This window comes from Canis lupus, chromosome X (assembly GCF_048164855.1).
Source record: "Canis lupus baileyi chromosome X, mCanLup2.hap1, whole genome shotgun sequence".
In the NCBI taxonomy this organism is placed as follows: domain Eukaryota; kingdom Metazoa; phylum Chordata; class Mammalia; order Carnivora; family Canidae; genus Canis; species Canis lupus.
In genome coordinates, this window is record NC_132876.1 from 33351214 (window position 1) to 33376423 (window position 25210).

At 40.8% G+C, this 25210-nt stretch overlaps 1 non-coding gene across 1 annotated transcript; it reads right to left on the minus strand.

Annotated features, from left to right (window-relative positions):
• Nucleotides 1-17158: 17158 nt before the first annotated feature.
• Nucleotides 17159-17264, minus strand: LOC140628877 (U6 spliceosomal RNA). Its single transcript, XR_012026809.1, has one exon. It is a non-coding gene; the product is annotated as a U6 spliceosomal RNA (small nuclear RNA).
• Nucleotides 17265-25210: the final 7946 nt, after the last annotated feature.

Below are 25210 nucleotides of genomic sequence, written 5' to 3' on the forward strand. Positions count from 1 at the left end.
TCACACCCCAGCTGGAAGGCAGGCACCAAACTGCTGAGCCACCCAGGGATCCCCTCACACTGCTCTTTTATATTCCTTTGGCCGAAACTGAATGGGAGTCAAGACCATTCCTATAGGGACACCTGGGTGGCCTTCAACTCAGGGCGTGATCCTGGAGTACCAGGATGCAGTACCACATGGTGTTCCCTGCATGGAGCCTGCTTCTCCCTCTGCCTGTGTCTCTGCCTCTCTCTCTCTCTCTCTCTCTGTCTTTCATGAATAAATAAATAAAATCTTTTAAATAAACAAACAAATAAATAAATAATAAATAAGCAAGCAAGCAGCGATGTGAGACGAAAGCTCCTGAGAAAGTATTTCCCCCTTGATAAAAAGGGATGGGCCAGGAGACCTCTGTCCCCTTTTCTTCCTGAGGGATGTTTTCTTGAAATGCATCTGCTCTTGACAGGCTTTTTACAACCTTGAGGGAAGGCCAGAGGAAAGGCTAAAATGACCGCAGAGAAGCCAATCCACAATCTGGATGGCACTGACCATATAACCCTCCCTAATCCTGCCCACCACCTGATTTCCTTTGTAGGCGATAAAACTCAAAAAAGTTGCAACTTTTAGTTGAAATTCTGTTACTTTTCAGCCACAATACTACATGCTGTAGCCACTGAAAGTGCGCAGAATTGAAAAAGATAAGCCATGTCCCTCTTCTGCTGCCACTTCTGTTCTACGGCAAGCAAATGGACTCGTGAACTTCAGAAAGAGATGAATAGTACGCGAGGATTAAGGTGACCTGCTAGAGAGGAAGGGAGTTGGGGGAGCTCCTTTAGAATAGATGGTCAAGGAAGGCCTCTTTGGGGAAATGAAAACAGAGGTGAGTGCTGATGGAAAAGAAGCAGCCACCAGAGATCAGCACGTAGAGCCCTCCAGGTAGAAGAGACTACAGGTACAAGGCCCGGAGAAGGGAGCTGACTCAGTGCATTGAAAGGCAGAAAAAAAGGCCAGCGTGGCTGGAGCATTGAAGGAAGAGAAGTGCTAGGAGATGCAGCATGACAAGTAGGCAGCTTCTCCAGGACCTTGTGGAGCCGTCAGGAGCATTTGTCACACCGATGGTGCACAAACACCATCTGGTCCTCTCGCGGGCTCCACACCCATTCCTGAGGCCCGAGATTTCACCGGGTGCTTCAGAGCTTCTGTTGAGTTACATAAACGTTGAGCACTGAGCTATGCACTGAGGGAGGGCGAGGGAGGAATTCAAGTTAAATTTAAAAAGTCTAGTAAAAGTTGTTTTGTTTTGGTTTTTAGCACATTATTTTGCTGGTTTTTTGTCACTGGACTTGAACATTTTGCTCTGTAGCTCAAGAGCTTCTCCTGAGGGAAATATATGAAAGCAGTGGGTTGCGTACAAGATCATCCTGGCTAATGCTGTTTGTTTGTTTGTTTGTTTGTTTTTTAACTCGAGTTAATTAACATATAGTGTAGGATTGGTTTCAGGAGTAGAATTTGACGATTCATCCCTCACCTATGCCACCCAGTGCTCATCCCAACAAGAATGTACTTATGATACAAGGTAGTATGTGGTAAAGACCATGCTTGAGGTAAAGAGGCAGGTGAGATCACATCCAATTAGGATCTATGGAAGGCTCCTTGAAGGAGGAGGTGTTTGATCTGGACCTTGAGGATGAGGAGGATTTGGAAATAACTACTCACATAGTGAAGGGAAATTGTAGAGGCAATCCTAAAGCTTCCAATAGGGCATTATACTGGGTGATCTCTTTTCCAAACTTATTAAATATCTTCAGTTTCGGGGCGCCTGGGTGGCTCAGTCAGCTAAACGTCTGACTCTTAATTTTGGCTCAGGTCATGATCTCAGGGTAGTGAGATGGAGCCCCCTCACCCCACCCCAGTTGGGCTCCATGCTCAGCAGGGAGTCTGCTTAATTCTCTCCTTCTGCCCCTCCCCCCAGCTCGCTCAGTCTCTCTCTAAAATAAATAAATAAAATCATAAAACAATATAAAACAAATTTATCTATCCTAATTGAACCCAAAATTCCAGTACTAGAAATGCCTTTGAGCCCTTTAACCTAAAAATTCCACACCTATGAATTCATGCCAAAAACTCTCACAGGTGAACTGAGATGCTCATTGTATCAGTGTTTGTAATAGCAAAGTATTAGAAACAACTGAAATATCCATCCGGAAGGGACAGCTTTATCCTCAATCCCTAGACCAGTGCCTGGCATGTAGTAGGTGCTCAAAAAATATTTGTTGAGTGAATGAATAGGCATACATAATTCATTCATACTAAGGAATTTTCTACAGTTATCTAAAGAATGAGGTATATATGTATGTCCTTACATGGAAAAAGCTCCAAAAATATTTATAAAATGCAAGTTGCAGAGGAGGCACCTGGCTGGCTCAGTTGATAGAGCATGTGATTCTTGATCTCTGGGCCTTGAGTTTGAGCCGCATATTGGGTGTAGAGAGTACTTTAAAAAGTTACAGAATAATTCTATTTGTGAAAAAATATATATACACAAAGGAGTGCCTGGCTGGCTCAGTCAGTAGAGCATGTGACTCTTGATCTCAGGGTTATAAGTTCTAGCCACAAGTTGGGTGTAGAGATTACTTAAAAATAAAATCTTACAAAAAATAGTATCTGTGCGTGTGTAACTATGTTCCCGTACATCAGCTAACAGTGGGGGCCTCACAGGTAGAAAGTGCGAGTGAAGGGCAAAGGGCGAAGAGACTTTCACATTTAAACATTTAAATGCTGCAGACCCCCAAATTTGTATTCCTGGCTTCAACCACCTGACTTGTATATCCAATTCATCATCCAAACTTGGATGTCTCATTGTTATCTAAAGTTGAGCATGCCCCAAGCCTAACTCCTATTATTCCTCCACAAATCTACCCCTTCTATAATTTCTTCTCAGTATATCATAGTTCTTTACAAGTTGTTTAGGTCAAAAAACCTTAGAGTCATCTCTTACATTTCTTACACACCCTGAATCCAACCCAATAGCAAATCCTGTTGACTCTGCCTTCAAAGTACATCCAAGATTCAACCACGTGTCCTCACCTCTACCAATACCACCCTAGTCCCAGCTACCAGCATCTCTTGCCTACATTATTTTAACAGTGTCTCAACTGGCCCCTCTGCATTCTCCCAGTCTCCCCCTAGAGTCTATTTGTAACATACCAGTTGGTGATTCTAATCAACCCCTCTGATCAGTCTGTACTTAGAATGGCCTACGAGATCCAATATCTTGGTTATCTCTTGCCATGCAACAGATTACCCTGAAATTGAGCAGCTTAAAACGACATACACATCATATCCCACGGTTTCTGTGGATCAGGAGTCTGAGTATTGCTTAGCTGGGCCTCCAGGTGAGGGTCTGTCACTAGGTTGTGATCAAGGAGGGTTTCTAGGATCTCTCACAAGGCTATAATCAGGGTTTCAGTTGAGACTTCACTCATCTCAAGGTTCATGTGGGTCACGATCTGCTGCCAGGCTTGCTCAGTGGTTGTTGGCAGGATCTGGATCCTTACAGATTGCTGGACTGAGGACCTCGGTTCCTTACCACATGGCTTCTCCATTAAGCAATTCATAACATCGCAGCTGGCTTCATCGAAGTGAACACACCAGACAGTGACAGACTACCAGCATGTAGAAGCCAGAGTCTTAGAAAAATATATTTATTTGAGAGGGAGAGAGAGAAAGAGCACGCACGCGCGCGTGCGCGCGCGCACACACACACACACACACACACACACACACGTGAGGAGAGGGAGAGGGAGAGAATCTCAAGCAGACTCCCCACTGAGTGCAGAGCCCCATGACCTGAGTGGAAATGAAGAGTAGGACACTTGGGGCACCTGAGCGGTTCAGTCCTTCAGGCGCCTGACTCTTGATTTCCACTCAGGTCTTGATCTCACGGTTATGGGATTGAGCCCTGCATGGGGCTCTGTGCTCCACTAGGAGTATGCTTGAGATTCTTTATCTCCCTCTTCCTCTGCCCCTCCCCAGTGTGTGCTCTCACTCTCTCTCTAAAATAAATAAATAAATCTTTAAAAAAAAACGGGGGGTACCTGGGAGGCTCAGATGGTTAAGCATCTGCCTTTGGCTCAGGTCATGATCTCCAGGTCCTGGAATCAAGCCCTGCATTGGGCTCCCTGCTCAGTGGGAAGTTTGCTTCTCCTTCTCCCTCTGTTTCTCACCACCCCTTCTCTCTTTCTCTTTCCTGTAAATAAAGAAATAAAAATAAAAATAAAGAAATAAAATCTTTAAAAAAAATCACAGAAAGTGCCAAGACCATTCAATGGGGAAAAAAATAGTCTGTTTACCAAATGGTTCTGGACAACCAGATTTCCATATGCAAAAGAATGAAATTGGTCCCCTACCTCACTCCACATATAAAAATTAACTTAAAATAAATTGATGATCTAATTATAAGAGCTAAAGCAATAAGACTCCTAGAAAAGGGACACCTGGGTGGCTCAGCGGTTAAGCATCTGCCTTTGGCTCAGGGCATGATCCTGGGATTGAGCCCTGCATCAAGCTCCCTGTTCAGCAGAGCTTCCTTCTCCTTCTCCCTCACCCTGCTTCCTTCCCTGCTGCTCGTGCTCTCTCCCTCACTTGCACTTTCTTTCTCAAATAAATAAACAAAATATTTTTTAAAACAACCAGATAGAATTACCATATGCTCAAGCAATTCCAATCCCAGGTATATGTCCAAGAGAAATAAAAGCAAATGTCATAAGGATACTTGTTTTTTTTTTTTAAAAAAAAGATTTTACTTCTTTATTCATGAGAGACACAGAGAGAAAGAGAGGCAGAGACACAGGCAGGGGGAGAAACAGGCTCCATGTAGGGAGATCAATGCGGTACTCCATCTCGGGTCTCCAGGATCACGCCCCGGGCCAAAGGCAGGCGCTAAACCGCTGAGCCACCCAGGGATCCCCTCATATGGGTACTTGTACAAGAATGTTTGGAGCAGCATTTTTTCTAATAGCCAAAGGATGGAAATAACCCAAATGTCCATCAGTAGGTGAACAGCTAAAAAAAATATGGTATAGCCACATAGTGAAATATTTTCAGCCATAAAAAGGAATGAATTCCTGCTACATGTTATACCTTGGATGAGCCTTGAAAAAATTGTGCTAAATGAAAGAAGCCAGACACAAAAGATGAACTATTATACGATTCCTTTTATATGAAATGCCCAGAAAAGGCAAACTTTTTGAGGCAGAAGAGAGTAGGGGTTGCCAGGACTGGCAGAAAAGGAAATAGGTTGGAATTCCTTAGTGGGTATGAGGTGTTCTTCTGGGGTGATGAAAAAGTTTTGCAACTAGAGAGAGGTGGTGGTGAATGTACCAAATTGGACATTTAACTGTAGAATATTATTCAAACTTGGGAGACCTGGGCGGCTCAGGGGTTGAGCATCTGCCTTTGGTTCAGGTCGGGATCCTGGGGTCCTGGGATCGAGTCCCACATCAGGCTCCTTGCGGGGAGGCTGCTTCTCCCTCTGCCTGTGTCTCTGCCTCTCTCTGTGTGTCTCTCATGAATAAATAAATAACATCTTTTTAAAAAGTTTAAAAAGGTATTATTCAACCTTAAAAAAGAAGGGAATCCTATCACCTACTATAATGGATATGGATGAACCTCAACACATGATGTGGAGTGAAATAAGCCAGCCACAAAAAAACAATGGCTATATGACTCTACTCATTTGAGACATACATCTATAGTGGTCAAAATTTTGGGAACAAAAAGTAGAAAGGTGGTTGTCAGGGGCTGAGAAGTGAGGGGGAAGAAATGGAGACTTGTTCAGTGTGTATGGAGTTTCAATTTTGCTAGATGAAAAAGTTCTAGAAATCTGTTTCACAACAATGAGAATATAATTAACACTGCTGAACGGTACATGTAAAAATGGTTAAGAGGATAAATTTTATATTATGTGCCCTTTATCACAACTGATTTATTTTTTTCTGAAATAGGCTCCATGCCCAACATGGGGCTTGAACTCAATGATCCTGAGATCAAGAGTCATGGCGATCCCTGGGTGAGTCAGCGGTTTAGCACCTGCCTTCAGCCCAGGGCATGATCCTGGAGACCCGGGATTGAGTCCCAAGTCAGGCTCCCTGCATGGAGCCTGCTTCTCCCTCTGCCTGTGTCTCTGCCTCTCTCTCTCTCTCTCTCTCTCTCTCTGTGTCTCTCATGAATAAATAAATAAAATCTTTAAAAAAAAAGGAGTCACATGTTCTACTGACTGAGCCAGCTAGGCTCCCCTCACAAATAATTTTTTAATTTAAAAATTGATTAATTGTATGTTATATAAATAACATAAAATAAATAAAAAATAGCACATCAAAAAGAAGAAGGAGGAGGAGGAAGAGAAGGAGATGGTGGGGAGTGGCAGGTGAAACAAGACTAGCAAAAAGTCACTATCTGTTGAAGCTGGGTGATGGGTACATGAGGATTCATTATACTATTCTTTCTGCCTTTCTGCATATTGTGTATAAAATTTTCCATAATTAAAAATAGAGAAATTGAGGGGTGCCTGGGTGGCTCAGTTGGTTAAGCATCCGACTTGATTTCAACTCGGGTCATGATCTCAGAGTCGTGAGATGGAGCCCCGCATGGGGCTCCACGCTCAGGGCAGAGTCAGCTTGGGATTCTCTCTCTGCCTCTGTTCCTCCTCCTGTACACACACACACACACACACACACACACTCTCTCTCTCTCTCTCTCTCAAATAAATAAATAAGATCTTTTTTTAAAAATAGAGAAATTGTGCTTGTAAAACTGTAGCAATATAATACATATTATCTGTTTTCAGAAATTTCCTTAGTCTGAAAGTCTAAAATCAATCATACCCTGATAAACCAGTTGTGTGTGCTGGTTTGGAGTGACCACGATGGCTAAATAAATAAATAAATAAATAAATAGGCTGATAAGGAAGCCAGAGAGCATTGGGAAGAATGATGTCTAAGGTAACATATTCATATAGTTGTTCTGATTATGCGATAATCTGCCTTTTAAAAATGGCTTGCTGTGTCCAGAAACTACTGAAAGTTCATGGAAGATCACCAGGAGAATGAAAACACGATAGCCAGGGAATTAATGCATAGGCAGCATTTATCAACTAAACATCGTACTGAAATATATGGTCCTCCCCGGTGACTGCAGTTTTCGTGACATTCAGAAATATTTATTAAATACATGCACCACCAGGGCTGCCATACCGAGCAATTCTAGAGAATACCAATCACATCCTAAATCACATGAATGGCACCCCCCTTGGAGATATGTAGGGACAGTCTGTTCAGCTGTCTGCAAGTGGCCTTGTGCTGTATCCACTCATTCTTCTCACTCCCCAGGGATACCAGGGTTGAGAGAAAAATTATGAGCAAACAAACAAAATAAACCAAAACCAGAGACTTATGGGGCTTCATAAGGTCTGAATCTCACCAAGGCAGAGTTATAGTAATCCTGGGGTCCCAGGATCGAGTCCCACGTTGGGCTCCCTGCATGGAGCCTGCTTCTCTCTCTGCCTGTGTCTCTGCCTCTCTCTCTCCTTCTGTGTCTCATGAATAAATAATTAAAATCTTTTAAAAAAGTGACTGTAAACAATGAGAGCCTTTGATTTCTCAAAACTCAGAAGCTGAATTACCTAGAGTGAAATAGTCATGATTTCTGAAACAGCTGAATTAAAGAGTACCTACGTATTGTAAAACATCGTATTTGTGTTCTTCCCTTTTCTTCAATGAATCTGCTCAAAACGGTTCCTTTAGATTAAGCTAGAATTAAAAGAAAATATAGTGGGCTGATGGTTACATGTATATGCATATTTATTCATATATATATATAACAAGTGTGCTTTATTGTTTATAATTATAGCTCAAGGGATCCCTGGGTGGCGCAGCGGTTTGGCGCCTGCCTTTGGCCCAGGGCGTGATCCTGGAGACCCGGAATCGAATCCCACGTCGGGCTCCTGGTGCATGGAGCCTGCTTCTCCCTCTGCCTATGTCTCTGCCTCTCTCTCTCTCTCTGTGTGTGACTATCATAAATAAATAAAAATTAAAAAAAATAATTATAGCTCAATAAAGTTGAATGTGTATATAGATATACAATATATATTTACATACATGTATATGTATTTATATAAGAACACACATATATTTATTTATATATTTATTTGTGTGTGTGTGTGTATCAATGTTGGCATGCCTGAAGGCTCACTCTTTGGACCCCTTCTCTAGCTGCTCTTCTATCCCTTGATGATCCATCTTATACCATCTGTACCAGTGCTGTCCAACAGAAATGTAATGTGAGCCACATATATCACTTAAAATCTTCTCGGGTCGCCTGGGTGGCTCAGCGGTTGAGCATCTGCCTTTGGCTCAGGGCGTGATCCTGAAGTCCCAGGATCGAGTCCCGCATCGGGTTTCCTGCATGGAGCTTGCTTCTCTCTCTGCCTATGTCTCTGCCTCTCTCTCTCCCTCTGTCTTTCATGAATAAATAAATAAAAGTCTTTTAAAATATAAACAATAAAGTCTTCTATTAGCCAAGGGACACCTGGTTGGCTCAGTTGGTAGAGCATGTGACTCTTGATCTCAGGGTTGTAAGTTTGAGCCTGAGGTTGTTGTGTGGAGATTACTTAAAGTCTTTTGGAGTGCCCGGGTGGTTCAGTCAGTTAAGCATCTGCCCTTGGCTCAGGTCATGATCTCAGGGTCCTGGATCGAGCCCCGCATTGGGCTCCTTGCTCAGGGGGGAGCCTGCTTCTCCCCCTGCTTGTGCTCTATCGCGCTCTCTCTATCAAATAAATAAATAAATAATAAAAATAAATTAAAATGAATAAATTATTTAAAAAATAGGCGAAATTAATTTTGATGTTTTCTTTAACCCAACACAGGTTGCCCGCAGCATGTTAAAGTAGAACATTCCCATGAAACTTGTCATAAGCCAAAATAATATAAAGCAAAGAAGCAATTACCATTAATTTATATGGAAAAGTGTTTGAATGTTCCCAGACCTAAAAATAATCTGCCTTGGGCTTTTCTGATACCTTAGGACACATCTTGCTAATGGGTGCAAGAAATAAGTAGAGATGAATCACAGATGTTCACAGATACAGGTTAAAGCCATGGCTGCTTGACGCTGAGATGCTGAGTGTAGTTCCCAGGGAAGAGGGTTGGCAGGGCCGCTCTAGCTCTTTGGGGTGCACTGCCTATAACAGCCCGCTACAAAACAAACACTAGTTTCGTTTTTTGCTTTTTTTTTTTTTTTTTTTTTGTAAAAGTGAGAATCTTCCTTGGATTTCTTCCAGTTTAGCAAAAGCAGGTACTAATGTAGGTCTTTAGTAAAAGTGAAGTGGCGTGATGTGACCTTTTGAAAAGCAAGAGATATTTGTATATCCTAAATGTAATGTCAACATGTGATCAATATAAAATAATTTTTTAAAGATTTTATTTATTTATTTGAGAGAGTGAGAGAGAGAGAGCACATGAGCAGGGACAGAAGTTGAGGGAGAAGCAGACTCCCTGCTGAGCAGGAAGCCGCACGCAGGGCTCCATCTCATGACCCCGGGATCATGACCTGAGCTGAAGGCAGATGCTTAAGGACTGAGCCACATGCCCATAAAATAATTATTGATGAGATATTTCACTTTCCTTTTTCTGTATTGTCTTTGAAATCCAGTGTGTTTTACACTTACAGCACTTCTCAATTCAGATCAGTCATGTTTCAAGGGTTCAATAGCCACAGGTAGCCAGTGGCTGCTGTACTTGATGGCGCAGATGTATATGCTAAAAACTTCGAAATTTACCTCTGCAGTACAGCCAATTGTCTATTCAACCACCCTACCTAGATTTAGCATAGGCATTTCAAACTTAATATGTCCAAAATGAAGCCTCTCATCTTCTCCCAAAAACATTTCGAAGGCTTACACATCTCAGTTAATGGCAACTCCATTTTTCCAGGTGTTCAGGCCCAAAACCTTGGAGCCAGCCTAGACTCCTCTCTCTTACAGGCCACATCCAGTGAGTGCATCGACATATCCTGGGGGCTCTACCTTCAAAATTTAAGACCATTTCTCACCACCTCTGTTGTCACTACCCTGGTCCCAAGCACCAGCATGTCTTCCTAGGTAATGCCTCAGCCTCCTGAATGGTCGGTCTTGTTGGTAGCCTTGGCTCCTTCAGTTTGTTCATAACACAGCAGCCAGGGGGGCCCTGTTACAGTTGACCCTTGAGCAACGTGGAAGCCAGGGGTGCTGATCCCCACAAGGTTGAAAATGCATGTATAACTTTTGAGTCCCCCAGGACTGAACTACCAATAGTCAACTATTCACCACAAGCTTGACGGATGACATAAATAGTCAATTAACACATACTTTGTATGTTATATGTATTATATACTATATTCTTACAACAATGTAAGCTGGAAAAAAGGAAATATTAAGAAAATCATAAGGAAGGGGTGCCTGGGTGGCTCAGTGAATTGAGCATCTGCCTTTGGCTCAGGTCATGATCCCAGATTTCTGGGATGAAGCCCCTCATTGGGGTCCCTGCTGTGAGAAGTCTGTTTCTCCCTGTCCTTCTACCTCTCCCTCTGCCCCTGCTTATGTGCTCCCTCTCTCTCACTCTGTCTCTCAAATAAATAAATAAAACCTCTTTTTTTTTAAAAAAAGAAAATCATAAGGAAGAGATAATACATCTACAGTACTATACTGTGTTTATTGAAAAAAATCCATGTATAAGTGGCCCAGTGCAATTGAAACCCATGCTATTCGAGGGTCGACTGTAATATGAAAGTCAGATTGAGACAGGTCTGCTCGGAACCCCTAGCAGCTCCTTATGTCACTCCATAAGAGCTAAAGTCCTGATAATAGTTTGAGACCTCTCTGTGCTCCTCTGTAGTCTCCCTCTGGGTGGCTCACACCAGGCCTACTGGCTTCCTGGCCTTTTCTCAAAAACACCAGGCAAGCTTCAGCCTCAGGGCATTTGCATTTGCTGTCTCCTCTGTCTGGAATGCTGTTGCCCCAGACTTCCACGTGGCTCCTGCCCTCCCCCCTTTCCAGTTTTGCTCAGACACCACTTTCTCAGTGAGGCCTTCACTGAACATCCTATTTAAAATTGCAACCCACCCCACCCCCCAGACTCTTTCTTTTCTTTTTCTTTCCTGTTTTCTCCCCTAAGTACTCATTATCTATATATTTTGTTTTGTGTCTGTCTCTCCCCAGTAGATTATAAGCTCTGTGCAAGCAGTTTTTTGCCTGTTTTATTCATCATTGTATCCATTGTACTTAGAACAGTGTTTGACACATGGTAGGTGCTCAATAAACATTTGTTGAATGACTAAATGATGTAAAATTCCTATCCAGTATCATTGTTCATAATATGAAGAAAGTATGTGATAAAAAGACACAAATGTGAGACACTTAACTATAGAGAACAAACTGAGGGTTGCTGGAGGGGAAAGAAGGATGAGGTAACTGGGTGATGGGGATTAAGGAGGGCACATGATGTAGTGAGCACTGGGTGTGATATGCAACTGATGAATCACTAAATTCTACCCCTGAAATTAGTAATGCACTATATATTAACTATCTTGAATTTAAATAAAACAACAATAAAAGGCATAAATGCACTGTTCTTGTTTTGTTTTTTTTTTAAGATTTTTTTAAAGATTTATTATTATTATTTTTTTTTAGGGACGGGGAGGAGCAGAGGGAGAGAGAAACTCAAGCGGACTCCACACTAAGTGCTGAGTGCAATGTGGGGCTCAATTCCATGACTCCGATATCAGGACCCTGAGATCAGGATTTGAGTTGAAACCAATAGATGCTCAACTACTGAGCTACACAGGCACCCTTTAAGATTTTTTAAAAAGTAATCTCTACACTCAATATGGGGCTCGAACTTAAAATTTCAAGATCAAGAGTCTTGCACTCTGCCAACTGAGCCAGCCAGGCACCCTGCACTGTTCTTGTATTTAAACAAGACTTAAAATTTCTTTTTTAATTAAAAATTTTTAATTTCAACATTTTTAAACATTGATTTTATATGTTACATTTTTTAAAAGATTTTATTTATTTGACAGAGGGTGAACAAGCATGAATGGAGAGGGTGTGAGAAGGGAGAGTGGCAGAGGGAGAAGCAGATGCCCCACTGGGCAGGGAGTCGGATGCAAGTCTCAACTCAATCCCAGGACCCTAAGATCTGACCTGGGCTGAAGGCAGACACTTAACTGACTGAGCCACTCAACACACTCCTATATGCCACATTTAATAGCAAAGCTTAAAAATAAAAATATCTGAGCTTAATATATTTTGTTATTAATAAAATAAAAATTGGGGCACCTGGCTGGCTCAGTTGGTAGAGCATGTGACTCCTGATTGGGGGTTGTAAATTTGAGCCCCATGTTGGGTGTAGAGATTACTTTAAAAAATAATAAAATCTCTACTTATAAAAATATTTATTTATTTATTTTAGAGAGAGAATTTGTGAGCAAGCAGGGGGAGGGACAGAAAGAGAGAGACCTGAAGCATATTCCCTGCTGAGTATGGAGCCCTATCTGGGGCTCCTTCCCAGGACCCTGAGATTGTGACCTGAGCCGAAATCAACTGACTGAGCCACCCAGGTCCCCCCAAATAATACAATCTTTAAAATCCTTAAAAATAATAGATAAAATAAAAATAAGTTAATCTTCTAAACATTCAGTCATTGGTATTTTGGCATCTTATAAAATTTCTAGAGCATGAGAATCAAATCATAATCAATCCTTTCTTGTAGCAATTAATTTGCCAGAAAATATTTTTGTTGTTTGATTGTCTACTTTAATTCAAATGAGTATATTATATCTTGAGCTCCTGGTGGAGTTCCAGCCACATGTCATAATTTAAGAGTGTTCCTTGTTCAAATAACGTGTGGAAAATTCTGTTTGGTCTATTTTTTTAAAAAGATTTATTTATTTATTTATGATAGACAGAGAGAGAGAGAGAGGCAGAGACACAGGAGGGGGGAGAAGCAGGCTCCATGCCAGGAGCCAGATGTGGGACTCGATCCCGGGATTCCAGGATCACGCCTTGGGCCAAAGGCTGGCGCTAAACCCCTGAGCCACCCAGGGATCCCCTGTTTGGTCTATTATAGAAACTACTCCAGGGGGCACCTGGGTGGTTCAGTCGGTTAAGCGTCTGCCTTTGGCTCAAGTCATGATCTCAGGGTCCTGAGATTGAGCCCCACGTGGGGCTCCCTGCTCAGCGGGGACTCTGCTTCTCCCTCTCCCCCCACTCCCTCCCCCAACTCATGTTCTCCCTCTTTCTAATAAATAAAGAAAATTAAAAAAAAAACTACTTCATCTCCTTGATCCTTTACTTAAGTTCCTGGAGTTTCTCCAGCTTGATAACTTCATATGGTTGTGTGTTTTTCTTCTGATTAAAAAAAAATTATTTTTTTTAATTTTAAGTAGGCTTCACATCCAACACGGGGCTTCAATTCAGGACCCTGAGATCAAGAGTTGCAGACTCCATGGACTGAGCCAGCTGGGCACCCCTCTCCTGATTTGTCAATGTAAGAAAGCCTGAATCTTTCCACACCAATGGCTCTGCCATTGTATTGCTTTTCCACTAAGAGGGAGCAATTCAATTTTTCCCTCTGAGAGGATTTATTTTTTGTATCTAATCCTTAATGGCTATTGACTTTGGCTTCATATTTCTCTTGAAATGGCTGAAAATGTCTATGGAGTTAATGTATTTTTGACTCCTTGTCCTCCTCAGAGTAGTCTATGTGACAAGCTTTCTGGAATTTTCTTTTTTTAAAACACCTTTTCAAGAAGTTTATGTATGTATTTTGTATGTATGTATTTATGTAATCTCTACACCCAATATGGGACTCAAACTCACAACCCCGAGGTCAAGAGTCACATTAGCCAGCCAGTTGCCTCTTGAAATTTTCTTTTTCTGCCATTTTAACTGGTAGTTGATTTGAAATTTCGGGGCTGGGGTGCTTCTAAATGTTAGATTCTTTCCTCAGACCCTCCTTGCACAAGCTAGAAAAGTATACAGATTATGTATGTATGTATAATATACCTATCATTATGTATGTATCAAATGTATGCATATACTTGTACATATTTGTTCACTGTGGCAGATTTTGAGTAGTATGTTAGTATTGTGAGTGATTAAAATATATTCCATTATGTATACATATTGCTATGGTCTGAATGTTTGTCCCAAATTCATATGTTGAAATCCTAATGTTCCATGTGATGGTATTAGAAAGTGAGGCTTTTGAGGGGTGACTGGGTATGACAGTGGAGCCCTCATGAATGGGATTAGTGTTCTTATAAAAAGAGACCCCCCACAAGGCATCCTAACTCCTTTCTCCATGTGAGCATACAATGAGAGATCTGCTACCCAGGAGAGGGCCCTCACCTGACCAAGCTGGCTGGCATCTTAATCTCAGACTTCCAGCCCCCAAAACTGCGAGCAATAAATTTCTGTTGTTCATGAGCCACCCTGTCTGTGGTATTTTGTTATAGCAGCCCAAATGGACTAAGACACATGTGCATACACACACACATACGAATATACATATATTCATACACACGAGTATGTGCGACTATTATGTATGCATATACATAAAGTTTATATATATACTTCCCATGCAAGTTTGTCTACTTTTGCTCCATATACATGGACTATACCTGTCCATAGACAAAATATAGTATCTCTCCTCCATTTCATTGCCTGTTTCTAAAATGAATGGGCTACTCCTGCTTCCCCTTCCTTTGCCCCTTCGTCCATAGCCACCTGCCAGCTGGACTCTCTTCACTGCTTGATACAATCTTGCCTGCAAGTGCTTGCCACATTCAATAACCTTTCTCCAATCCTCACTACCTGGCTCTGCACTGTTTCTTGTTCTCTCCCTCTTGAATCTCTTCTCCATTAAAGGCTCCCATGGTGGGGGGGGAGGGAGAGAAGATGAAAAAAAAAAAAGAAAAGAAAAGATTGGTATGGCCTGGTCCCTGTGACATGAAAGGATGGGGTCCTGGGCCAATGTCCTGCTTTGCCACTCCCTATTTGCAGGCCAGTTTCCAGTCCCCATCTCTGGCTTCTCACATCCTATGTGTTTCTTAGCTGGATGTTCTGCTGTTTCTTTAAGCCGAACATGCCAGAAATACAGCTCCTTATCTTCTACAAAGCCAGCTTCCCTAGTTTCTCTTTTTCTGTCCATGACATCATCACCAAGCATGAAACCTGAGTCATCTTTGACTCCTTTCTTGACTTTACACCCACACTCATCTAGTCTTGCTGATTATTAAAAAAAAGTTTGAATTTATGAAATATTTCAAATATATAGAAAGGAACATAAAATAAACACCTATTTGACCACGGATCAGACATGACAAATCCAAATATTTTGCCAAATGGGCTTCAGAGTTTTTCTTTAATCTTCAAAATTTTTGTTCCATGGGGCACCTGGCTGGCTCTGTTGGAAGAGTGTGCAACTCTCGATCTTGAGGTTGTGGGTTCAAGTCCTGCATTGGGTATAGAGATTACTTAAAGAAACAAAATCTTAAAAAAAAAAACTGGAACAAATATTTTATTCATTTATTTACTTTAGGTTTCTTTACATAATCTCTACACCCAACATGGGGCTTAAACCCACAAAACTGAGATCGGGAGTCATATGGTCTACTGATTGAGCCAGCCAGGAGCCCTTGTTCCAGTTTTATTGAACTATAATTGACATACATCTCTGTACAAACTTAAGTATAGGGCACAATGACTCGACGTACATACATTGCAAAACAATTATCACAGTAAATATAGTTAACATCCATCTCCTCACATAGTTATTAAAAAAATTTCAGAGTTTCTCAAGAAATAAAACATTGTTAATATATTGAAATATCCTCTATCCCTTTCCTCAATCCTCTTCCCCACTCCCTTAGAGGTAACCACTATCTGAATTCTGTGTATAACTTCCCATGCAAGGTTTGATAGTCTTACTACATATACATTTATCTATTAATAATATATAATACTGTTTTGTATATTTAAAAGTTTTACAGAAATGGTATATTGTACCTATCATCCTACAAATCGCTTTTGTAATTCAACATAATGATTTTTAAAAATTTTTTATTTAAATCCAATTTAGTTGACATATAGTGCATTATTAGTTTCACGGGTAGAATTTAGTGATTCATCAGTTGCACGTCACACCCAGTGCTCATTACATCACGTGCCCTCCTTAGTGCCCATCACCCAGTTACCCTATCCCCCCAACCCCCTCTGCTCCAGCAACCCTCAAGTTGTTTCTTAGTTAAGAGTCTCTTATGGTTTGTCTACCTCTTTGTTTTTATCTCATTTTATTTTTCCTTCCCTTCCCCTATGTTCACCTGTTTTGTTTCTTAAATTCCACATATGAGTGAAATCACATATTTGTCTTTCTCTGACTTATTTCACTTAGCATAATACCCTCTAGTTCCAACCATATCATTGCAAATGGCAAGATTTAATTCTTTTTGGTGGCTGAGTAATATTCCAGTGCTGTGTGTGTGTGTGTGTGTGTGTGTGTATGCCACATCTTCTTTATCCATTCATCTGTCATTGAATATCTGGGACAGAGTATTATGTCCATCGAAATAATGATTTTGAGTATTATTCATACTAATACATGCATACCTAGCTCATTCCTTTGAACTGTTATAAGCAATCCCATTGTATGAATATGCTGTAATTTATTTACCCATTACCTTACTGATGTACAATTGTTTTTCCAAGTTTTCACCATCACTAGTCATACTGGAATGACCTTTTTTTTTTTAAAGATTTTATTTATTTATTCATGAGAGACACACAGAGAGAGGCAGAGACACAGGAGAGGGAGAAGCAGGCTCCGTGCAGGGATCCCTATGTGGGACTTGATCCCAGGACTGGGATCATGCCCTGAGCCAAAGGTGGACACTCAACAGCTGAACCGCCCAGGCGTCCCGACATTTTTTTTTTAAATATGGAACACGGGATGCCTGGTTGGCTCAGTCAGTGGAGCATGTAGTCCTTGATCTGGGGCGGGGGGGTGGGCAGGGGCAGGTTTGAGTTCAAGCTCCACATTGGGTGCAGAGATTACTTAAAAATAAAATCTTTTAAAACATAATAAAATAAAATATGGAACGCTTCATGAATTTACATGTCATCCTTGCATGGGGCCATACTAATCTTCTCTGTATCGTTCCAATTTCAGTGTCTTTGCTGCCCAAGTCAGCAGGGGAAAGATCATTCTTGTACACGTTTCCTTGTGCAACCATGTAGGTTTCTCTGGAGTTTATATAGGACCATCCTCACCTTTCCCATGAACTAGCAATTTATGAAAATTCCCTTCTCTTCTCATCCTCATGATTGTTATTATCAGACTTCCTTCTATTTTTTTTTTTTTTTTTCAGACTTCCTTCTAAATGCATTCACATTCTGGAGGCACCTGGGTGGTTCAGTGGGTTAAGAGTCTGCCTTCAGATCAGGTCATGAACCTGGGGTCCTGGGATCAAACCCTACATTAAGCTCTCTGCTCAGTGGGGAGCCTGCTTCTCCCTCTCCCTCTGCAGCTCCCTGATAATTGTGCTCTCTTACTCTCTCTCCTTCTGTCAAATAAATAAATAAACTCTTATTTTTAAAAAAGCATTCACATTCTGTTCTATTTAAGTATTTCATTATTCTGGGATTTATTTTTGTCCACGGTGTGTGGTAGTGATCTAACATTATCAATGTATTCCATTTGGACAACCAATTTTTTCCAGAATCATTTAATAAACAGTCTATCCTCTCTTTTCTTATTTATAAAGTCACCTCAGTCAAGTAACAAGTTTCCATATATGAGTGAGTCTGTCCTGGCTTCTCTGTTCCATTCCATTAAAACTCTTAACCTATTCTTTGTCCAATACCACAATGTCTTCATTGCTATATTTTTATAAAAGTCATCATATCTGGTAAGGAAAATTCACTCTTACTGTTCTTCAGAATGTGTGAGTTATTGACACTTTTCACTTCCATACAATTGGAGGACCAACTTATCAAATTTCATGCACACACACACACACACACACAAACCTATGGGGTTTTTATTGGAATTGTCTTGAATTTACAGATCAGTTGGGGGACAACTGATCTCTTCATGATACTGTGTCTTCCCACTATTGAATGTAGTGTACTCCTCTCTTCGGTAATGTCATCTTTTAATTTTCACTAAAAAGTTTTTAAATATCTTTTATTCAATTTGCTTAACAAAAAGCTAGTTGTTTAATAGCTTTTGTCCTATTATGAGTATGATTTTTTTCTATTTTATTTTTTGATTAGTCATCCTTATTATATAGAATCCAATTGAACATATATATTTTTTGAACATATATATTTTTATTTTTAATAATATATTTATTATTTTATTATATATTATTAAATATATATATATTTTAAAGTAAGCCCTAGGTCCAAAGTAGGACTTGAACTCACGACCCTGAGATCAAGAGTCACATGCTCCAACTGAGCCAGCCAGGCACACCCACTGGTTAACTATTTAGAAAAAAAGTCTATTTATTATCACCCCACTCCAGGCACATTAAAGGATAAAAATAAATCAGTAAAACCATAAAAATCTAGAAGACAGCATAAGTAATATTTATCTGATCTCTAGAAGAGGAAAATTGTTCTGTGTATGGGGGTGGGGAAGCAAGAGATTGATCATGTAAACCTCTGTAAATCAAAGGATCATGAATTAAAAGAGAACAATAAGCCAGGCACAGGAATAATGTACTTATTACATGAAGAGCTGATAATGAACACAGAAAGACCCCAACAGAGAAATGATGAGCACAAGACTGATCTGTCCGCAAAGGGGGAGACAAAAATAATGAAGGTTTGAGAAGTTGTTCAGCCCCACTCAAAATTCCAGAAAGGTAAAATAAAACAATAATTAAATCTCATTTCTTGCCTAGCAAATTGGCAAACATTTTTTTGAAGTGAGACCATTGGCGAGTTAGAAACTCCTGTTCATTGTTGATGCTTCTTTTTAGCTTTTTAGTAAAACAATGTGATAGTGCAGCGGGCGTTTGAAACACTCATTTGTGGGTCCATCACCTTTTGAACAGCATTTCTGTTAGGGTTGCCAGATTTAGCACATACAAATATAGGACACCCGGTTAACTTGGGAGTTTCAGATAAACAACGAATAATTTTTAGGTGTAATTATGTCCCATAAGTAATTGGGATATACTTATATTAAATATTATTCATAACTTACCTGAAATTTGAACTTAACCAGGTATCCTGTATTTTATCTGGCAACTTTCATTTTTATATTTGTGGAAATTCCAAGCTTACAGGCCCCAGCTCAGATTCTCAGTGTATCTTGCAGCTAGCCCGCAAGAGGGTGACCTCAGCTTTGCTTTCAGGAGACTTAGACTTGACAGTGAGGGTGGTAATTAAACCAGGCTCTGCATGGAGCTTCTCTTTTTGCTGACATAGATGATGAAAGGAGAGATCCTGCTTTTTTCTGGTGCTGGCGACAGTGTAGGGCAGTGGGGTTTTTTTATAGTGAGGTTCAAAGCCACTGTGTACGTACAACTCTAGGATGTGCCATTTACTTAGGCCATGATCTTTTACATTAAGCTTGTTCAGTGACCTGGTTTGGAGCATCATTTCTGGCAGTTTGGACTCGATTATCCAGTCCTGCCAACAATTCTGTGAAAAACTCCACGTTCTTTAGCAAACTCCTTTTCTGCTTACCCTTCCAGAGACAGCATCTACTGCTCTTGATTAAGAATCCTGGCTGACTGGGGCGCCTTTCTGGCTCAGGCAGTGGAGCGTGCGACGTGGATTCTAGCCCCATGTTGGATGTATAGATTATCTAAAAATAAAGTCTTAAAAAAAGCCCGAATCCTGCCTGATAGACTGTATGTATCAAGAGCCTTAAAAACATGCATAGGGCAGCCGGGGTGGCTCAGCGGTTTAGCGCGGCCCTCAGCCCAGGGCCTGATCCTGGAGTCCCGGGATCGAGTCCCACGTCGGGCTCCCTGCATGGAGGCTGCTTCTCCATCTGCCTCTCTCTCTCTCTCTCTCTCTCTCTCTCTCTGTGTGTGTGTGTGTGTTTCTCATGAACAAATAAATAAAATCTTTTTAAAAAATGCATAAACAAAAAAAAATGCATAAACAGGGCACCTGGGTAGCTCAGTTAAGTGTCCGCCTCCCCCTTGAAACGTGATCCCAGGGTCCTGGGACTGAACCCCACATCCCACTCCTTGCCTCTGCCTCTCCCTCCGCAGCTCCCCGTGCTTGTGTGCACGCGCGCCTACAGTTTTTCTGTCAAATAAATAATACAATCTTTAAAAAAATGCATGTTAAGTCCCCATCCTAAGACATTTATTTAAGTGTGCACTCTGTACTGTGGATGAAAATTTGCGCACGAGAGTGTTCATCTAAGTGTTTTTGAGAAATCTGAAAAAAACTGGAAACAATCTAAACCTATAATATCTAGTTTTAGAAATCGGGACTCTGTGCAGTCATTAAATGGAATTGTTAGAGGAATATTTAAGAACATGGAAAAATGCTATAATAATAAGGGACAAAAGATAAAAATTTACATATGTCGAATGATCTTTATTGTGTGAAAACAAAGAAACAAAGGCAGGAAAAAAAGCTGGAAGAAAATATACCAAAACGGGATTGCTCTGGGTTATCAGCTTCTTTTTTTTCCTGCTCTTTTATACTTTTTGATTTGTTATACAATGAATAAGAATTACTCTTGTAGGAGTGCCTGGCTGGGTCAGCTCTGGAGCCTACGACTCCATCTCAGGGTTGTGAGTTTGAGCTCCATGTTTGGCGTAGAGATTACTTAATAAATAAATTTTTAAAAATTGCTCTTGGGATGCCTGGGTGGCTCAGAGGTTGAGCATCTGCCTTCGGCTCAGGGCATGATCCCAGTCCCGGGACCAAGTCCCACATCGAGCTCCCTGCAGGGAGCCTGCTTCTCCCTCTGCCTGTGTGTCTGCCTCTCTTTCAGTGTCTCTCATAAATAAATAAATAAATAAATAAATAAATAAATAAATAAATAAATAAATTTGCTGCTGTGGTCATTAAAAGAAATCTCTTCTCTAAACCTATTGGACCATCTATATCCTACCAGGCAGACACATTTACATTGTGCAAACAAACTGGGTGATTTCTGTGGGGGTGGGGATTCCATAGGAATGGGACTTTTTTTTTGTTTGTTGTTTTGAAGATTTATTTATTTTAGAAAGAGAGCTCAAGTGAGAGGGGCAGGAGAGGGAGAGAGAATCTGAAGCAGACAATCCCACAACCCTGAGATAGCAACCCAAATGGAAAACAAGAGCAAATGTTCAACAGACTGCCACCCAGGCGCCCCTGTAGGAATGGGATTTTAGAGTGACATCTCAAGTCAGGCCATGAGAAAAGAATAATAAAAGAGCTCACTGCTTCTTTCAATGCCATTAACAACAGAACTTCTGGAGAAATACTTCCCAAGCCCTTTAAAGTAATATCTTACTTTGATGGATTCTCATTGTTTGCTTTTTCATTTGCTTAGGAGGGACCCTAACTCCCTTCTGGCATCATTTTTGGGAATCCCTCCTGTACGACGTGGAAAAATCTAGCCAAGCAGATCTAAATATTATAATCTGGTTAACATTTTCAACAAAATGCATCTTTTTGGAGTGTACATTTTTACTAGATAATGAGTAACTTTAAATGGTATTTAAAAACAATTTTTTAGGATTTTATTTTTAAGTAATCTCTACACCCAATCTGGGGCTCAAACTCATGACTCAGAGATCAAGAGTTGCATGTTCTACCCACTGAGCCAACCAGGCACACCTAAATGGCATTTTTCGAAAAAGATTTTATTTTTAAGTAATCTCTATACCCAGCAATGGTGTTCGAACTCACAACCCCAAGATCAAGAGTCATATGCTCAGTTAACTGAGCCAGCCAGGTACCCCAAATGACATTTTTATATTATAGCAAACTTGGATATATTATGTAGTAAAGAGCAAAATTTGTGTGGATTTTTTTTAAAGATTTTATTTATTCATGAGAGACACAGAGAGAGAGAGAGAGAGGCAGAGACACAGACAGAGGGAGAAGCAGGCTCCACGCAGGGAGCCCGATGTGGGACTTGATCCCAGGTCTCCAGGATCACGCCCTGGGCTGAAGGCAGCGTTAAACCGCTGAGCCACACAGAGATCCCCTGTGTGGATTTTTAAAGTGAAATCAAGACTTCAATGAAATGTTATGCTTCAGCATTCATACACCTCTACTTTGGAATATTTCTGTGGAAAAATGTGGAAGGACAGAAGGGCATACTTTTGCTTCTCTGTTAGGTAGGTATTCAATTTCTCACTGTATCTGAACCATATGGTTCTTCACAGAACATCTCTGTCTGACTGCAGACTGACTGACATTTTTGGGGGGGAAGGAAGCTTTCAAATTTTATTTATCTTTAGTATCTATCAAATTTCTTTTTTTAAAAAAAGATTTTATTTATTTATTCATGAGAGACACACACACACACACAGAGGCAGAGACACAGGCAGAGGGAGAAGCAGACTCCATGCAGGGATCCCAATGTGGGACTCGATCCCAGGTCTCCGGGATCACGCCCTGAGCCAAAGGCAGGCACTCAACAGCTGAGCCACCCAGGTGTCCCTTTCTTTTTCTTTTTTAAAGATCTTAGAGAGTCAGTGGGGGCAGGGTCAGGGATGGAGGGACACAGAGGATCTCAAGAAGACTTCCTGCTGAGTGCAGAGCCTGATCCCATGATCCCAAGATCACGACATGAGCATTTCTGTGGGTGAGACATGCCACAGAGAAACTGTCTTCTCCTGAGCCTCATTATTTATAGAGACATACGAAGGCTGGTAGACTTTGGTTGGTTCTATCACCAGCACTGGAAATCTGAATCCATTAGTAGCTTCATTTGTTGCCTCAAAAATCATATCTAACCAGAAGTTAAGCCATTCTTGTCTGGATGAATGTTCAGTAATGGATTTCTTGAAGCGCTGAATTAATAACAAGTTCTGAACTAATGACCGGAGGTACCAAACTGGAGGTCTCAGTTTGAACAACCTCTTTGCCGCCTGGACCGCCTTCCCGACATCATTGGCCAACACACCGACGGTGACAGGTGACAAACTGACCCACATCCCAGTAATTGCTCATTTTCTCCAAGCTCCCTTTCCTTCCCCACAAGGAGTCTGGAGTCTGGGGGCAAGGATGGTAACTGAGGCTCATTTTACTTAACAACTTGGGATTTATTTGGAGTAAAAAATGTTGTAGTATATATATAATGGAATATTATTCAGCCATTAAAAATGAGGAAATCCTACCATTTGTGACATGGATAAACCTTGAAGGCACTGTGCTAAGACAGACAAAAAAAGACAAACACTATATGATCTCACACGTGGAATCTAAAATAAACCAAACCCAAACCCATCAGGGCACCTGGCTGGCTCAGTCAGTGAAGCATGCAACTCCTGACCTCGGGATTGTGAGTTCAAGTGCCACTCTCATAGAAAACGGAAACTCATAGAAAAAAAATCAGATGAAAAGGATAGAATAGGGAATATAGTTAATAATATTGTAGTAGGGGCCCCTAGGTGGCTTAGTCAGTTAAACGATTGATTCTTGATTTCAGCTCAGGTCATGAGATCGAGCCCCACATCGGGCTTGAGATCCTTTCTCTCCTTCCTCTGTCCCTCCCCTCACTCATGTGCTCTTTCTCTCTAAAATAAATAAATCTTTAAAAAAATAATATTGTAGTAACATTGTATGGTGACAGATGGTGACTACAATTATCATGGTAAGCACATGAGTATTGTATAGAATTGTTAGATCAATATATTGCACTCCTGAAACTAACATGCCATTTATTGTTAATTATACAGCAATTAAAAAAAGAGATCAGGGATGCTTGAGTGGCTCAGTTGGTAGAATTCACAACTGTTGATTTTAGGGTCGTGAGTTCAAGCCCTACATTGGGTGCAGAACTTACTTAGAGAGAGAGAGAGAGAGAGAGAGAGATAAGACTTGTAATTACAAGTGGGGGCAAGGGTGAGGGGGAATTGGAGAAAAGTGGTCAAAAGGTACAAACTTCCAGTTATAAGATAAATAAGTACTAGAGATACAGTTCAGTGTGATGAGAATAGCTAACACTGCTATGTGATATATGGGAAAGTAGTTAAAGGGTAAATCCTATGAGTTCTCATCATAAGTAGAACTTCTTTTCTTTTTCCTTTTTCCTTTTCCTCATTCTCTTCTTTGAGATTTTTTTTTTTATTTTTAAGTGATCTCTACACCTAATGTGGGGCTCAAACTTACAACCCGAGATCAAGAGTTGCATGCTCTACCATCTAAGTCAGCCAGGTGCCCCTCTTTTGTTCTTCTTCTTTTTTTAAAGATTATTTATTTATTTATTTATTTATTTATTTATTTATTTATTTATCTGAGTAAGCAAGAGCAAGAGAAAGACAGAGAGAGAGAGCACAGAGGGAGAGGGAGAAGCAGACTCCCTGATGAGCAAGGAGCCCAACACGGGACTTGATCCCAGGACCCTGAGATCATTACCTGAGCCAAAGACAGATGCTTAACTGCCTGAGCCATCCAGGTGCCCCCGCCCCTCTTTTCTTTTATTGTAACTATTCGAGAAGATGGATGTTAGCTGAACCTATTGTGGTAATCGTCTCACAATACATATATATGAAGCCATCATTCTGTATGCCTTAAACTTGTACAGTGGCATATATCAATTATTTATTCTTGCTTTCTTTTTATTTTATAAAGTAAGCTCTATACGTAGAGCACCTGGGTGGCTCAGTCGGTTAGTGCCTGACTCAGGTTGTGATCTCAGGGTTGTGGGATTGAGCCCTGTGTCTGGCTCAGCATGAAGTCAGCTCGTCCCTCCCTCTCTGCTACTTCCCCACCTCAAATAAATAAGTAAACAAACAAATAAATAAGATATTTTTAAAAAGAGAGAAAGTAAGCTCTATGCCCAATGTGGGGTTCAAACTCATGACATGGAGATTAAGAGTTGCATGCTCTAGTGACTGAGCCAGCCAGGAGCTCCAATTATTTTTTTAAATAAAACTGGAAAAAAAGATTAATTCAACACAACCGAGTAAATGGATAGTAAGGATTTCTTTTTCCTCCTCA